At 55.7% G+C, this 12,862-nt stretch overlaps 1 protein-coding gene across 2 annotated transcripts in view; it reads left to right on the forward strand.

Moving 5' to 3' along the window:
• The first annotated feature begins 372 nt into the window (after nt 1–372).
• SRRM3 (serine/arginine repetitive matrix 3) overlaps nt 373–12,862 on the forward strand; it is a 54,895-nt gene continuing 42,405 nt past the window's right edge. For both annotated transcript variants that reach the window (XM_035722601.1, XM_035722602.1), the window contains exon 1: nt 373–501. The gene's annotated coding sequence lies outside the window, so the exon portion shown is untranslated. The remainder of the gene's footprint in view (nt 502–12,862) is intronic.

Below are 12,862 nucleotides of genomic sequence, written 5' to 3' on the forward strand. Positions count from 1 at the left end.
TCCTAGGGCCCCATTAAACACCAGCTGAGCAGTCAATGTCCTGGCGAGAACTCAGGTTAGCGAGTTCTGCTTCCAGTTCCAAATTAATAACCTCCCGGACCCCGGGCGCCTCCGGGTGCTGGTGTGCTCCCACCCCCAGGGAGTGGAACTGATGTCGCTGCAGTGGAGAGTCCTTGCTCGACGCCCCACTCCTTGCCTCTCCTGCGTGGGCCCCTCCGGGCCTGCAGGGGGCGCTGTTGGAGGGGGCCGGGCCGCTCTGGCCGGCGGGCAGGCAGGGAGGCCGCCTCCATGGTGGTGCGCTGTCCAGCATTTCAGCAATCGGCGGCGGCGGCGGCGGCGGCGGCGGCGGCGGCGGCGGCGGCGTCCTCGGGGAGACGGAGGGCGCGGGGCCGTGGGTGGCGCGGAGCTGCCCTGCCAAGCCGAGCGGAGGAGGAAGCCGGGACTAGCGGGGCCAGAGGGCCTGGCTTCAGCACCCGGCGGAGCGCGGCGGTCAGCGGGGAGGTGAGAGCCCCTAGTGGGGCGGGGGCATTTCCCAGAGGGGCCGGGGCTGGGTTGAACCTCAGGCCTCCACGGTCGGACAGGGGCTCAGAGTCCTCAGGCCCCGGAGCAGAGGGTAGGTTGGGGGACTGCAAGAGTGTTTGATCCAGGGTGCGAGACACTGGGAAACAGATAAGGAACATTGTTCATTTCATTGAGAGGAATGGAGAAAGTGGGAACCCCGCGGGGTCCTGGGCAGGACTCCCCTGGGCATAAATGACCATGGCCTGGCCCACAAGGATGCTAGGGAGGCCCCCAAGTGCAGGCCACTTGCCCTCCCCCAACTGTGGAGAAGGACCTGCTCCCTAGGGAAGGGAGAGATCAATGCAGGGACCCCCATGGAGATGCTGGTCACTGGGAGGGGTGGAGGAAGCAGGCCCCCACCTGAATGCTGGGCTTCTGTCCAGCAGGGGGTGGCAGCACAGGGGACAGGCTGGCCCCTTTCCCAGCTGCCCAAATGCCCCTAGGGAGGCAGGCCTGGCAACGAGAACTGGGTCTCACCCAGGATGGCATTTACTCTAACACTGGAAAGAGGATGGAGGGTACAGGAAGAGAAAATAGCCACGAGGAGTTTTGGGGGGGGTTCTCTGTGGCCTCCCTGAATGCCCGGGGAGAGTTTCTGAAGCTCAGAGTGGGCCCGAGCTCAGAGCAAATTCCTGGTCTAAAGGAGAGATGAGAGAAGAGACGCAGCCTCTGCCTCACATCCTCCTCCCCCTCCTTCCCAGGGCTCCTGCCAGGGCAGTGTTGAAGCCTCCTGCAGTTCCTGCTCCTGGCAGCAGGTCCATTGTGGGGATGGTTTGGTGGGGAGCAAAAGAAGGGCACCCAGGTCTGGCCTGCTGCTACTTCAATGCCTGTGCTCTATCCCAGCTGTGACTTCTCACTCCCCAAAGACCTCACTCACTCACCCACTTCTGGCATCAGAGGGCCGGGGCTGGCCTTTGGTCCTGTGTCAAGAGAAAAGGCAGGAACTTAGATGGAGAGCAGGGCAGGGGCTGGAGACTTTCTTTGTGCATCTTAAGGTCGTGGCCCCAGCAGGTACCAAATTCTTCCCCAGCCAGAAATAGGACCAAGCTGGTTAGGAACTTGCTCCCACACATTACCAGCTTTTGGGCTCCTTAACTTTATGCCCCATCCCACTCTCCTGTGAGGGGTGGAGGAGGATTCCTGAAGGGTGAATAAAGACTTGATTGGATTTTAAGAGGTGGGGGTAGGTAGGTAGGGTGTCGTGGACTCTGAAGTCTGAGACACAGTTCAGATCTAAGCTGCACGACTTCAGGTAAGCCACTGACCCTTCCTGAGCCTGTTTCACAATCTGTAAAACAGGTGTCATGTTAACAGCATCTACTTTGCTATTCAAAGAAATAATCCAGATAATGGATGGGAGATGACTTGGGGGCTGGAAAATTCTGGGCTAGTGTTAGTCGATTGAAGGCAAGTAAGCATTTCTTAAGGAGAAGCTGGATAAAGGTGGGAAAGTTTTCAGCATTGTTTGAAGTACGTCTTTCTCTTCCCAGAGGAGGTGGATGTTGGCCAAGGGCCTCGTACCAGGCTCCGTGCTAGGCACAGTGCTACAAATGACTCACTCAATCCTCACAAAAGCTTCCCAAGGAAGCCATCGTTGTCCCTATTTCGCGGCTGAGAAATGAGAGTGGAGTAACTTTCCCAAGGTCACGAAGCCACCCAAGCTGTCTTCCCTGGGGCAGAAGTGCAGCTGACGACCTGTCCCAGCCCCTTAATAGCAAGGCCCAGTTAAATGCCAGTTTCTTGATTCGTGATGCGGGCTTTCCAGGTGGGGAGCCTGAGGCGTATGAGTGAGGGTGTGCAGTGCAGTGAGGAGCTGACTCCCCCAAGGTCACTGGGATATTTGGAGGTGGAACGTGCTTTGAACTGGCCAGCTGGGTGCCCCCACCACAACCCACCCTTGCCGCTGTCACGCCTGCCAGAGGGGCACTCTGGGTCTGGCAGGCCCATCTGCTCACTGCCATACCCACTTCTCACCTCTTCTGCCTGCCAGCCTCTTGCTGACCTCAGCAAGCCAGTGACTGCCTGTTCCTTTCCGAGCGGTTAGCCCCCACCCCCGAGACAGGGCCATGGTCACAAGCCGCTGGCAGCACTGCTGGGGTCAGCCTCCGCTACTGACTTTACTCTTCCTCTGCCCACTTCTTACTGCCCCCAGGGGCACAATCAAGGCTCCTCCTGTCCCAGCAGCCATCAGGGGATCTGCTGAGGAGATGAGGGAAGCCCACCCTCCCTTCCTTAACTCCCGCACACCCTCCGAGCCCCTGCCATGCACCTGTCACTTCACATACGTGACCTCATTTCCCCCTCACAAAACCTGGAATCAAAGGTGTTTTTGCTCCTTTCACAGAGGAGCAAAACAGGGCCTGGAAGCCCAAGGTCACAGAGGAAGGTCTTGGTGCAGCCCACACCCACTGCCGCAGGGACCCAGTTGGCTTCCACAACACCACTCTGTCCTCAATTCCCCAGGCTCTCCTGGGTGAGGGTCAGCGAGGGCATTGTGGGCCAGCAGGAGGTGGGAGGAAGCGGGCGGGAGAGGTGGCTGAAGGGCTCTGGGACAGAAGTCCGAGGACCTTCTTTCTGGGCCCCTCTCTGCCCCTGGCTCCTTGTGTGACCTTGAGCAGGTCCCTTCCTGTCTCTGGGCCTCAACGTCCTCAGCCATAAAATGATGGGGTTTGCTGGATGACCCCCGAGAGCACTGCCAGCACCACGATTTTAAGATCTCTCTGCTCTATAAATGTGTATGTCGGGAAGACTGTGGTTCTATCGGCAGAGGTAGAAGTCACCTCCAAGTGTTTCAGGGCTTGATTTATTAGTTGGAGCTGAGATTTAAAATTCACCTGTCCCTCCCATCTACAATCTTGGAGTCTTAACTAAAGGGGGAAAATATGGCTCGGAGACCCCAGATTCTTTCGCTGAGCCAGGATTTAGCTGTCCTGGCCCAGGATTGGAGGTGACCTGCAGGGACACTGAAGATGCCCTCCATTCTCCTCCCAGAGTTGTTCACTAGACTCCAGGAGGCTCCCAGGACACAAGTGCCCAGGCCCCAAATCCAGGGATGCAGCAGGGGTGTGGTGGTTGAGGCTTATTCATGGTGTCTTGGAGAGGGAGGGATTTTGCAGTTGATGCTCTAAAGAGCAGATGCAGGGTCCAGGAGAGGGAGTGAGTTGGTCTGGTGACTAGTCTAGTCTGAGTGGGGAGGGGAGGTCAGGCAAGAAAGTTCCTTCTCAATTCTAACACCCACCTGTGTTAGGTGTGAAAGGGTGGGGGGCTCAGAGAGGAGGAAGGATCAGAGAGGGTAATCAGTGAGAGTGGGCTCAGAGAGGAAGGAGGGTGGTGGGTTGCTCTGTGAGAGGAGAGAGAGGTCAGTGAGGAGGCAGGAGCCCCAGTGAGCAGAGGGGCTTATGACAGGGAGGGGCTCATCACCAACAGTTACAGACTCCAGGCTGGCCCAGCCTAGGTTCTCACTGTGGTTTAGTGCCTGCCGAGACCTCTGGGTTCTGCTCCTTCACCTTCTTCTGGGCACAGAAGAGTGACAGCTCCATCCCCAGAGGCCAAGCCCTGTTGACTCCATGTCACCCAGAATGGGGGCCTAGGGGACCGGGGCAGGTGAGCAGGTCCAGCTGCCCGAACTGACTCTCAGCCTGGGAGAAAGGCCACAGTGGCCATGTGTGTCTTAGCTCTAGAGCAGCCCCCAAGCCCCAAGGACACCCCTACCCCCAGCCAAATGCTGCCAGCCCATCCACCTGCGGTGCTGCTTCCTGGGCATTCAGCCTGGCCTCTGCCTCCTGCCACCCCCTCCCTGGCCTCTCGCCCAATGCAGAGGCTGCCGTGCCAGCCGAAGCTGGCAAGCAGGGCCACAGTTCCTTTAGCATCCTGCTGGGGTCTTTGAGGCCTATGAGGTGGTCTGGGCCCAGTGAACCCGACCCTGGGGTACAGGCAGCTTCCTGAGCTGGGGAGCTCTTGGCCTACCTATTTTATTTCTAGCTTTGAGCAGGGCCTGTGGCTCTGAGACCCGTCCCATACTGAGCTCCATCCCCACCACCATCCTCCAAAACTCCCCAGGTTGGAGACAGGTAAAAGCAAGTCTCATTGAATTCTTGTGATTCTAAGAACGGCACATCTTCCTTGCACAAGACTTGAGAAAATAGAGAAGCCAAGGAGAAAATAGAAATCATCTGTAGTCCCACCACCCAGAGGTAGCCACTGTGAACATGGGGGATATTTCTTCCAGGATTTTGTCCATGTGTTCATAGATACCTAGAGTTCAATAACTGGAAACACACTGTTGAGGGAAGCTGGCATCCTATTTTTCACTCTATCATGAGAATTCTCTGATGTCTTTAAAGATTTTTCAAAAAGCTTTCTTTAATGGCCATTTGAAGGCTGGACATGGGTGGAACTGCTTCCCAAGGGAGCCCGTGAGAGCTGGGAGGAGAAGCTTGACCTCCGTCCTTCCTTCTTGGGTGGGGCACACACCTTTCAGGTCTTCTGGCTATGGGGGTTTCCCTTGGAGAGATGGCTTTGGGCCCTGTGACAGTCAGCCAGAGACTGAGGAGGGGAGGGCCAAAGCTGCTGGGGGAGGAGGAGCATGTGAGGGTCATACATCCCCTTGGATCCAAAAAGACTTCAGAAGAAAGTTTAGAACGGGGAATCAGGTGATTGCCAGTCTCCTGGGCTCTGATCTCATTTAGGTCCCAACCTCCACAGTTGGGTCTGTTTCCTCCCCTATACAATGGGCATAAGGATACCTGCCTCCAGATGTGTGATGAGAAGTGACTCGGGCCAGGATTAAATCCAGTGCACTCCCCCCAGACATGGCAGCCATCTGAGTGTGAGACCACATGGTCAAGATCTACGGAGTGCCTCCTGTTTTCTGGTCCTGGTCTGAGCACTGAGGACCCAGGTGACCCAGACACCAACCCTGACCTTGAGGAGTGCCCAGACTAGTGGGAAAGGCAGGCATGAGGGAACAGAGCTGATGTTCTGATAGGGCTGAGGTGACCACGCTGATGTGGGCAGCCAGAGGAGGCTTTTGGCGGGGGGGCGGGGGGGGGGTATTGAAGTTGGGCTTTCGAGAACAACAGGGAAGGTGCCAGACAGAGAAGGCAAGGGCATGACACTCCAGAGAACAGCGTGGACACAAAGGTATGAAAAGTCCTGGTGAGCTAAAAGGATAATGAATAATCTAATGTAGCCATAGCACACAGGGCATGCCTGGGAGTAGAAGGTGGACGGCAGCCCAGGGGACAGTGACAGGCCTGCCCAGGTTGGGAAGGATCTTAAGAACCACTGTAAGCTGGGGATTTATCTGGAAAGCAATGGAAGTCAAAGAAGGCTTTGGAGCATCGTCATGAAATGGTCAGATCTGCCTTCTAGGAAGCCCACTCTGGCTGCATGGGGGTGGGGGGAAAACATGGAAAGAAAAAGACCAAGGACAAACAGGTGGGGGGTTGAGAAGAGGTGACTGCAAAGGGGACAGGTACTGGAGACGTGCCACCGGGAGATTGTCAGGAGTGTAGGTGCACGTGGGAGAAAGGCCTGTGGGCCAGGGGCAGGGCAGGATGGGGGTGCCCCGCCTTGGCTGCTGGCCTGGCCCTCGGAATCAGACAGAGAACCCCAGGCTGGGGGAGCAGGCTTCAGGACTGGCAGAGGAGCCAAGCCACCCCTTTTCCCAAGAGGGCACCAGAGGGAACTTCTGGGAAGGAAGCTGGGACACTCAGCAGGTCCTGCCTCCAAGCAGCCCTGTCCCCCCTCCCTGTCTGGCCCTGTCTGACACGTGTTTATTTGTCCCTGTGACTCATCCATCAGTGTCCCCAGACACCTCTCTTCTCCGCCTCCAGGTTCTCTCTCCCTCTGTCCGCTGCTCCTCATGTATCAGAAAGCAGAGGTGATCATTCATTCATTCATTCATTCATTCATTCCTACGTCAAACTTTTGCTCAGCACCTCCTCTGAACTTAACAGCTCAATTACCCTTGTCATCCCCAAATTCTGTGCTAGGCACTGGAGAAAGGGAGCAGCAGTCCTCCGTTCAGTGGGGAGCAAGGCCCATAAACTGGTGAATGTTTTGAGACAGAATATGGGTTAATGAGGGAGTGTTCCAAGGACAGCCGGGTCACTGGCAGTGGGGGAGGTTGCTTGCCCAGTTGACTTTGGACCCGGCTTCACAGATGGACTTGATAGGAGTACAGGTTTGCCAGGGGGAGGGAAAGGGGAAGGCATTTCTGGCAGAGGGAACAGCATGAGCAGAGATGCGGAGGGAAGAACACCAAGGTCTTGGGGAACAGTGTAGCTGGAGAGTTGGGGTCTGGGCCCAGGGGCTGAGGATCAGGCTAGAGAAGGAGGCCTCATGAGGGGCCTTAGTGCCAATCTGGGGTGGGGGGTGGGGTCGGGCCTTTCTCCTGTGGGCAATGGAGAAACCAAGGGATGTTTCCAGCAGGTAAGCAAATGGCCAGAGCTGTTTCGGGAAGGTCACCCCAGAAGGGCAAACATGATTTGGACAGATGGAGAGGGGGCCTGCAGTGTGTTCTCAGAACATGGGTCACATGGCCAGGGGCCTCTCCTACTGCAGCTCAGCTCCTCCCAACCTGACACACCCAGAACCACGGCAACCATGGGTCTCTAGGTGCAGAGTACCTACCTCAGGGTTTCCAGAACACCCCGTGAAAAGCAGATTCCTGGGCCCCACCCATAATGATGGATTCAGGGTGGGGTCTGGGGACCTGCATTTTTTAAAGCTCCAGGTGATTGTACATGCCAGAGTTGGGAACCAGCGCCTCATCACTTTGCCCATGCTGTTGCCTTTGCCCGGATGCCCTTCTTCCCCCTTCCTCTACCTCTTTGAACTTCAGCCTCTGCTCACGTGTCTTCTGGACAATACCTTGTTCCAAGCTCTCCTCCCTCCGTGCGCCCCCAAGTGTCCCGTGCTACTTCCTCCTTGGTCCCTCTTGTATTCTGTCCTGGCTGGTTGTTTACCCTTCCGTCTCCCTAGGCCGTGAACACCCACTGGGCATGTCCCATGTGCTGGGTCCTGCTCTAAGGGCTTCCCATGTACTAACTCGTTAGTCTTCACAACGTCCTATGAGGTAGTCAGGTCACGGCAGGGCAATACTGAGGCACAGAGCGGCTAATAAAGTCACAAGCATCACCCAGCTAAGACACGGTAGGAACAAAGAGGCCACACCGTTCGATGATAGCGCAGACTAGGAGCTTTTGGAGGGCAGAACCCCTGTGTTAGTCACTGTTGTGGGTCCCCAGTGCAAACACAGGGTCTGGCCTATGGGAGGTGTTCCGTGCGCTCATCTGTAGGATGGGCTTCAGGGTGACGATACCCTTCCAGGGCTGCTTTGCTGTTTGGGGAGTCCAACAGGGGTTGGAGCAGTGAGGTGCCCAGTCTGGAGTGGGGATGGTGGCAGCAGAGGCAGGGACTCCTGTCTGGGATTTTAGGGTGGAACAGTTTTCCAGACAATAGCCCTCTTCTGCTGTGCTGAGGTGCAGCCTGTCCAGCATAAATCAGACCCTCTCAATCCCGGCCAGGGACCAGGGGAGGGCTTGTGGGCGGGGGGCGGGGGGGGGGAATCAGACAAAGCCCAGATGAAGATTCTGGGGCTGAAGGCAGAGCGAGGTGGCGACTCGGAGAGAGGCCCCCACCCTATCACCCAGTCTGACCTTAAGGGACTCACCCCTTCCCAGAGCAAGAAGAGCCCCCACCATTCCTGCCTCCCACCCACAATCCCTCAGGAGCCGTAGGTTATTGTCAATGATGTTGTTAATTAACTGCTTAATTAACTATTTAGGCTAATCAGATTAATTGACATTAATTGGCTACCATTTGTCAAGGACCCTGGAAAGCTGTGCCTCTCAGAGTTGAAGTGTGTGACTGGGGCTGAGCAGGGGAGTCAGGGAGGAGTTATCACCGTGCTGCAGAGCTGAGGGGACAGATGGCCGGCAGTGGCAGGGCCAAGGGCACCAGGACGGCTGCACAGGGACTGTGCATCCCCCAGTGGCTCTCAGTGCTGGGCCCTTGAACTCCTGAGTTCCGGCTCTTCATGCTTTGGGAAACACATCCCTCTTCCTGTCCCTTAGTTGCATTAAAAAAAAAAAAGGTCTGATGAGGGACCAGAGGGAAAAGGGAGATACTTTCCAACCTTAAGGGCTGCAAAGACCTTGGAGGGGGGAGACACCTTAAAATCCTAAATAAGCCATTATATAAGTAGGTCACCGCATAACAACTGCTGGATGGCATGGATATATTTGGCTAAAGAAAAAAAAGGGAAAGATGAGCAGTATAGGGCAGATAAAATATGCAAAATATCATATGTGATCAAGTGATCAGATTTGCATTATTTAGTCAATTACAGCCCCCAAAACCCACAGTACATTTTTATGCCTGTTTTAAAACACAACTTACAGTTTTAACTTATAGCACTTGAAACAAAAAAGAAAAAAACTACTATGAAATGCATCCTACGTTTTGGAAAAAGAAAAAAAAAAGAGTGCCAACCCACTCAAAACTGGGAGTGTGAATTCAGAGCTGCTGTCTGAAGCTTAAATGGCTTCTACATCTAGGAGGCCAACACTGGGCTGGAAGTTGGTAGCCTTGACTTTTTCGCAGACCCCCTGTGGGTCCCTTGCCCTCTCCAGAATCCCTGGGCCTGTCTTCCTGAGTGTTTATGTGGAGCACAGGAGGTGTGAATTTCGAGTATTCTGGAGATGAATACAAATGTGAGAGGAGAAAAGGGGTCCATTTTTGCGTGAGGGTCAAGCTGCCAGGATAGGAGGGGTGCTTCCTGGGTAAGAGGGGGACCTGGGTGACAGAGATCTCCAGCTTGGTAAGGGAAGACCTAGAGAACGAATGTGGGGTCTCTCTCTCCCCCTTTACTGCCCGATCCTGCAGCCCCTGGGGGAGGAAGGACCAGAAGAGACTGGAGGCTGTTGCCTAGCAACGGGAGGCGCATCTGGATCGATGGGAATGGCAGGCAAGGCTCCAGCCCCCAGCCCGGCTCTCTCTCTCTTTGATCTCACCCGGCCCAGCAGAAACCTGGGGGGGATGCCCAGGGCAGACTGCTTGATTAGAGCTGAGTCAATAGAGGGAATTTTCCATAATGAGATTGTGTGGGCAGTGGAGGCCGCTGCCCTGGCTTGTCCTGTCACCATCCCCAGTGGGTGGAAGGGGCTTGTCTATCTGTCCCGCACACATCCTTCCTGCTGAGAATGGCCGCTGCCCTGGGTTGTCCTGTCACCATCCCCAGTGGGTGGAAGGGGCTTGTCTATCTGTCCTGCACACATCCTTCCTGCTGAGAACTCCCAGGGCAGCACATCACCACCAACTTTGATTCTTCTAAGTCTTGGACCACCGGAGACTCAGAGCCCAGCGCTACCCTGGCCCCAGTAGTACCCAGGCCACTGACACTTTGGCCAGATGGGGAAACTGAGTCTCAAAAAGGAAAAGAGATCTGATCCTACAGCTTCTGGCCCATCTTACCCTTCCTCAGCCCAGCTCCCAGGTGTGAGCCTGAGGGATCTGATCCTTGTGGGGAGAAGGGGGTGAAGGGCATGATGGAAACTGATGTCAGCCCACAGGCTTGTCTGATTTCACTGACGGTTCAGCCCCCAAGGCCAGCTAGGGAGAGTCCTCAGAGAGTACGGAGTCCTGGCACACAGGTATCTCTCCCCAGGATGCCTCGCCAAGGCCATCTGGCTTGGACCCTCCCCAGAACACAGAGATCACCTCCCTGGCAGCCCATGCCATCAGTGACAGCTCAGCCATGAAAAGCTTCTTTCTCCAGTTACACCTCCCCCCCCCCACCGCCCCCGCCAAACCTCAAATCTCCATTCTAGCTCAGGCAGCCACAGGGAAGCTGTCTGCCATCCGAAGGCCAGTGAGGACTCTGAAGAGAAGCAGAGTGGGTTGGGTGGGACGGGGTTCCTTTGTTCCACCGGAGTGCAGGGAAGGGAGACTAATAGACTACTTGTTTGTTTGGGATCAGCACTGGTCTATACAGGTCTCCCTTCCAAATTGAACTGGTCTGCATTATTTTCAATGACCAGTATTGCATGTTCTGCTCTATTCCATTGGTCTTAATGCTGGTCTGCATTGGTCTGTGGGTTCCGCCACTGTCCTCTGTTGATGAATCCAGTCTGAACTCTGGCTTCAGGCCCTCTGTGGCCTGTCCTGGACTGCACTGGTCTTGCCAGGGTTGTACCACCTCTACTGTGGGCTCCTCTGTAGGGAGCAGACAGCTGAGGCCTCCTTGTCCTTAGGGACTTGCCACCCAAGTCCTCTACTCTGGGACCCCAAATCAGAGCCAGCGGAAACAGGGACAGGGGCCCTGGGCTGATTGGCAGGAGCCTGGGTGCCAGGCAAGTCCTTTCTACCCATTCAAAGACAGAGCTGAACTCCAAGGTTTACCAAGTATATGATAACGTGACCCGTGCAAAAAATGCCAAGAGACGCAAATTCTGGGCACATTGAAGCAGTAACCAGGGACCTTTCCTGCTGAGGTCTCTGGAAGTGGTAAAAAAATAAGTAGTGAGCTCCCCATCAGCACAAACACAGGCTGAATTTCAATAAAAGTTCACAGATGGTTTAATAAAGGCTCACAGATTGGTTGCGTTGTGCCAAGCTCTGTGCTGGGCACAAGGGACACAAAGATGGATGTTACCCTTGGAGAGCCCTTGGAGCCACTGCCCTGGGATAGCCCCCACCAGGCCAGGGAGCAGTCACAGTAGAAAGGAGCAGATGCTCGGAGTGGCAGCCCAAGGGTAAGGCTCTGAGAGCACAGCAGAGGTGCGTCCCCCACGGGAGGTCAGGGAAGGCTTCACAGAGGAGGAGATGCTTGAGCAGTGTCTTGTAAGGAAAAATGGAAGAGAAAGGGCATTCCAGGGAGAGGGAGCAGCAGGGGCTGGTGTGTTCTAGAGTGCAGTGTGTCTGAGACACAGGGGGTCTGGACAGGTTGTTCAGGACTCAGGTGCCGGCTAACCTACCTGGGCTTTCTCCTGTGGACAGTGGGCTTGCCCTCCCTCCCTTGCCTGCCCCGGACACCCCAGCCTGGCTCTAGGAGTTTGGCCAGCCCCGCTGCATCCATGCATCCATTCCACAGCAGACCCAGGCTGTAGGCAGAGGACAGCTCCAAGCCCCGCCCAGGCCTGGCTGGACAGTGGGGCAGGAGTGGGACCCCTCCTCCCCCCAAGGGCTGCAGCCCAGACTGTGGGGCCAGCACCCTCGTGGGCCAGGCTGCCTGCCCCTCCTGGAACCAGCCCTTCCCCCAACCCAGCCAGATCCAGCACCCTCCCCCCCCCCCACCCCACCCACCCCACCCTCCCCACCCCCGCCCCAGGGCCTGCCTCCCAGGGCAGCAGGAAGCTCCGGCTGCTGAATAATTAAAAGGAAGGCTTTCAGCGGCTCTCCCTCCCCTCTGCAGCATCTTCTCGAGGGTTGGGTAACAAACAGCAGTGCCAACACCTCCCAAGAGAGACTCCAAGAAGGCAGGGAGGAAGCTCACTCTGCTTAACCCTCTCATTGCCGGCCTGCCTGAGTGCCTTACTCCCCAGTCATGCTGCAGGCTCTGTGGGGGTCGTATCTGTGAGAAGCGACCTTGTAGGCCTGCTAGTCTTTACAAGCTGGTGCTGATTTGGAACGGTGCTTATCTACCTGATCTGTTCTGATTTATACTGATCTATAGGTCTTATTGGTTAACTCCCGCCTGTAGTGGTTTAAGACCCATTGGCATTGTTTATGGGTAAGACTAGCAGTTAACGCTTATACATAGAACTTACTATGTACCCTTAATTTAAGGGCTAATTACTTCAACCCTAAACTGGCGGGGGGGGGGGGGATTTATATTAATCCCATTTTACAGGTGAGAAAACTGAGCACAGAGATTAAGTCAGTTTAGGGCACATGGTAAGCGCCTTGAACCCTGGCTGGCTCTTCGGCCACTTGCAGATCTACGTCTGAGCTGGGCTGACCCTTAGAGTCAGACCTCTCTCCAAAGGGCAGGGACCCCCAAAAGTGAGGGCACCGGGCAGCAAGAGAGATCCTTGAATCTAACCATGCAAATCTAACCATGACCTCCCCAGCTCAATAGCCTTCACTGGCTCCCCATTACCTGCAGGTTTATGATCCTAGCTCCTCAGTTCCCCAGCCCCCCTCCTCCGGCCCTCTGTGCTCAGCCATGCAAGAGCTCATGTTCTTCCCTCTTTCCTCTTCAAGCCTTCTTCCCACACATCCCCACGTTCTGCCCAGGACATCCTTCCTCCCCTTCATTGTCCCACAAACTCCTCCTTAGGCTTTAAGATCTTGC

The sequence above is a fragment of the Zalophus californianus genome, chromosome 10 (assembly GCF_009762305.2).
Source record: "Zalophus californianus isolate mZalCal1 chromosome 10, mZalCal1.pri.v2, whole genome shotgun sequence".
In the NCBI taxonomy this organism is placed as follows: Eukaryota; Metazoa; Chordata; class Mammalia; order Carnivora; family Otariidae; genus Zalophus; species Zalophus californianus.